This window comes from Carlito syrichta, unplaced genomic scaffold (genome assembly GCF_000164805.1).
Source record: "Carlito syrichta isolate Samal-C Ts95f unplaced genomic scaffold, Tarsius_syrichta-2.0.1 Scaffold288181, whole genome shotgun sequence".
Taxonomy (NCBI): domain Eukaryota; kingdom Metazoa; phylum Chordata; class Mammalia; order Primates; family Tarsiidae; genus Carlito; species Carlito syrichta.
The window spans coordinates 82,372-87,129 of NW_007232277.1; positions in this window are offsets into that span (position 1 = coordinate 82,372).

Sequence of the window (4,758 nt, forward strand, 5' to 3'; positions counted from 1 at the left end):
GCCCGGTCTCGGGCCTCGCCCCTCTTCCAGTCCTCACTAGAGGTTCTGGGGGGCTCCCGGGAGGGGGCGACTCCCTCGGCAGCCAACGCTCCGGAGGGCCCCTGATGCCTCCCTCTCTCAAGTTCAGGGCCGGGGTCAGCGGCTGGGAAGGCACAGGGGGCCTGGAGACTGGACAGCCCGGGGTCCGCGGGCCACGGAGGGCAGCCGCCCCCATCAGGGCCCCGACACCGGCCCAGCGGGAGGGAGGAGCAGGAAGGGGATGGGGAGAGACGGGACCATGCCACTAGCTGTAAGCTGCCTGAGGGCAAGGACGTAGCCCTGGCGCGGGAACCCCCGCAGAGCCGACCCAGCCATCAATTGTCTAATGAAGAATGTGATCCAATGTGGGCCTGGGAGGGAGTCTTGCTTCTTGAGTTCACCCAGAACCCTGACTGAAAGGAAAGTTACTGCAACTGGGGAAGAGCACAGTTGGCTGGAGAATTTGGTTTAAAAATAAATAAATAAGTTTCAAATTACATAACTAACACGTGTTTGGTGTAGAAAATTTGGAAAGCACATGAAACTACTGTATAAAAATCCGTGATCCCACCGCCATATAGAACCACGGTTAACATCGCAGAATATTCTCTTCCAGTCTTTTTTCCTTAATGCATACACATCTTTTTCTAACCAAATGTATGGCTGTGCCCCAGTCCCCCACAGACCCTTATGTATGAATGGGGATGGAGGCGTCTGAAATGTGACTCATGGAGAGTTCCCTTTCCTCCCTAACACCTCATCCCCGCAGCACCCCTTCAGCACATTCACAGCATTGGCCCTGGGACTCGCGCAGACGAATGTGCGGGGATGTGACTGACAGCACTGTAACCTCTGATTCCCAGCGCTCCAGGGTCCCCTGCAGAAGGGTCCTGGGAGTGTGGGTGAGTGCTTCATGTTCCACGTTCCTTTCTATGGTCCCAATTTATTCTGGCCTCCTTCTAGGTCAGGGGTGAAGGAGTGAGTGGGTGGCATGGGGGCGGGGGCCCATTGAGGCCTGAGGAAACTGCTAGTCCAGGTGTGGAAGGGAAATTCCAGCAAGCAGGCCCAACAGAAGGTTCCGTCCTCCAGGTGAAGCAAAGTCCTGGAGAAGGAGGAGAGGCAGCCAGTTCAGGCAGCAGAGGCATCGAGGGGCCAATGCCAGCCCTTTGCCTCTGAACTCCTGGGCACACTGGGTACCCCCTAGGACCAGTAACTGAAGGAGGGCATACACCTACATGCAGCCCACATGCTCTCACCCTAACGAGGCAGGAAGCTCCATTGTAATCCTGGCATCCTGGAAGAAGCCCCTAATCTGGGGAGGCTGGCCTGCCTCCTGGGCACAAGTCAGAAGCAGTATGTCTATGAACTGGGGGGCACCCCTCCCTCTGAGCCACCTCTGACCTGGCTGTTGGTAATCTACAAATCTGGCCTCTCAGCCCTCCCCACCGAGCACACGTTCCCCTGGGCGTTCTCCAGGGTAATGGGAGTGATCTTGCCCCTGGCTCCAGGCAGCTTTGCATGCTGCCAGCCACATCAGACATCTGTGGGGAATGGGGACACAGCCCCCACATGTCCTGGATCTTTGGTGCTTGCAGGTCCATGTTGATTTTGCCTTTCCCTCAAACCCTTGTCTTAAAGGCTGTCTTGAGTGCTGTATGTGGCCCCAATGGTCAGAGGCAGTTAGGGTAGCAGCACAGTGGGCACCTTTGTACTCCTCCTTGAGGGTGTTGGACATCCCAGGCTGCTCAGAGCCTGTGGAGCAAACCGCCCCATCCAGCTCGCTGCAGCTGACTTCTGTCAGAATCTTCTAGAAAGAAGTTCTGGCACCCAGAGGTTATCTGCATGTTCTCACACCTTGGTCGTCCCTGCAGGACAGAAGGAGCCACTGCCCTCCATACCCCGAGCAGCCAAGAGAACCTGCTTTAGATGCTTTCACCTCTGTCCCCAGGCAGAGCCTCCTGGCTGCTCCCCCAGAAAATCTTTTTCCAAAACCACCCAGTGGCTTCCCATAGAAGTAACCCGACATTCCTTCCATGGTGCATAAGCTGTCCATCACCATCCAGGAACACACGACTGGGAATCCAGCTGTGTTTATTGACCAGTTGCTGTGAGGAGCCACAGGTGTCTCAGTAAGAGGGTGTTAGGAAGTACCTGCAAGGCTCGGGCTTGTGTTGGGAGAATTGAGGTCAGGGAGGGACACAGGAGAGGCTCAAGAAAGCAGCACTGGACTGGAGGCTGCCAGGAAGCAAGGCTGATTCTACAACCAGGTATCTGGATCTTTTTTACCCGGAAGGCAGGTGGAGCGAAGCGAAGCTGTGGGCTGAAGTTGACAAAGCAGCAGGGATCACTCCAGTCAGCCAGGAAAGGGGGCGTTTGGTCAATCTTGAGGTTTGAACAGGGTTCACATTCTGTGAACACATCTGTGCTCAGACATGATTACGGCAGGTCTGGGTTTTGTCTCAGTCCATCCTGGTCACACAGTGGTCCTGTCTGGTGTTGGTGTTCAGTGACATTGCTTAGCCATAAAATTGTCTCCAGGCCAGCAACTAGTGACACGAAGGCCAACTCCCTGTCTTTCTCAAAACCCTGTGCCATCTATCCCCAGCTGGCCCTTGACTCACCTACTACTGCTCCTTTTTCACTCTCTTCCTGATTTTCTTCATGGCCAAGCAGGAATCCCCTTCAGGCCCTTCAAAGTAGCCGGACCCTCTGCCTGGAGCCTCTGCCTCAGGGACCCAGTGGCTGATGCCTGGCCTCCTGTCCTACCTCGCACACTCTCCATCAACTCTGCCATACTCTGTAGAGCTCTCACCACCACCTTGCTTTCCACCTACTGGAATCCTATGCCCTTCCAGTCCCTCTGCCCATCCTACCACCTTGTTCCCACCACAAGGAGCGTCTGGGCAATATGTCAGTGCATCGCCGTTCTTGGGCGAGATGGTTCACAGGTAGCTCTTGTCCTCCCAAGTCACTCGGATGTTCTTTGGTGTCTGCGACCCCGCTCTGGGCCATTGTCTCTGCTCCAAGACTTAGAGACCAGGTTGGCTGCTGGTGGGCAAAACACACATGTGGATTTGGCCAGATGACCTCTCAACTCCCCTTTCCCCTGCCAGATGCTAAGAGCCTGGCAGCCTTGTCACCCCAGAGCCAGAGAGAGGAGAGAAGCTGGAGAGCTCACACCCTGCCCTCTGCCCTGCCTGAAGTGAGTCTGGCTCCTTCTTGCATCAGGAATCAGGCCCAGCTGGAGACAGAGACTCCATGGCCTGCCTGGCCACCCACCTGGTGCCCGTAAAATAGAAAGACCTCAACCCCTTTGCTAGTGCCCTGGGCTGCCGTGACAAAATATCACAAACTGGGCAGCTTAAAATAACAGAAATGCATCCTCTCACAGTCTGGAAGCTAGAAGTCCAAAATCAAGGTGTCAGCAGGGTTGGTACTTTCTGGAGGCTTTGAGGAAGTATCTGTTTCATGCCTCTCTTTTAGCTTCTGGTGACTGTTGGCAATCCTGGGTGTCCCTTGGTTCATAAACTCATCACTCTAACCTCTGTCTCCATGGTCATGTGGCCTCCTTCTTGTTTGTGTGTCTGTTTCTTTCCTGTCTACCTCTTTCTCTAAGTCATTGGACTTAGGGACCATCCTGATCCAGTCTGACCTAGACTTAATTTACACCTGCAAACAGCTTGCTTCCAAATAAGGTCCCTGTCTCAGTTTCCAGGGGGACATGAATTTGGGGAGCACATTATTCCACCCAGCACAGCCCCCCACCCACACATGCTGGTAGCCCAGCATCCCAGGAGGATTCCCACATTTCTCCTGCTTCCTGCTTCAGCAACTCACCCGGTGGGTGGTCCAACTGGGCACAGCCCAGCTCCCTCATTCCTGCAAAGCATCATTCCCACAGGCTGTCTGGGCAGCAAATATTCAGATGCTTCGAGTAATGGGATAGTACTTTACAAGTGGCGACAAGCAGCACTTCTTGGCAGCTGGGCGCCTCTCTCTGACCTCGGCTGTCTCTCTCTGCCCTTCTTGACCGGTCACCTCCTTTATTCCTTTCACTTTTTGTCCCAAAAAATGACAGTTTGGCACTCTCTTCCCTTCATCTTTTCCTTCCAGCTTGCACCCTGGAGGCAGGGGAGAAGGTAGAGTCCAACTTCCAGACCTAGAACAGCCACTAGGGTATTTTCCTAAACAGAGTCCAGGTGGCCTAAGGGGGTACGCTGCTCCCCTAGTACATGAAAGCAGTCAGTTCTTGTTTCAAAGAGCATTTCTGTTTTTTTCTTTCTTCTACATCTGTGCTAACATTCTGTGATTCTTAGAGAACGAAAATTCTGAAGAGCAAAGTCCAGAGCCAAGAATGTTCAAACCAGAAGGGATTTCTATGAGGAACAAAACAGACACAGCCTCTGCCCATGGGGTTCATAGTCTGCATGGGGAGACGTGAAGTTGTGCAGACCCACCGAACAGGGCTCACACTGGTCAGGTGCGTTGAGACAGAATAACAAGGGGATGAATTTATACCAGGGGCTGAGGCTCAGAGATGAGTAGGATTTGGTCAAGCAAATGATTTCTTGGATACGATACCAAAAGCACAATAATGAAAGAAAATATGAATAAGGACTTCACCCAAACTAAAAAGCTTTTATACATTTAAGGACATTATCAAGAAAGTGAGCCGGGCTCAGTGGCTCAGCCTGTAATCCCACACTTTGGGAGGCTGAGGTGAGTGGATTGCCTGAGCCA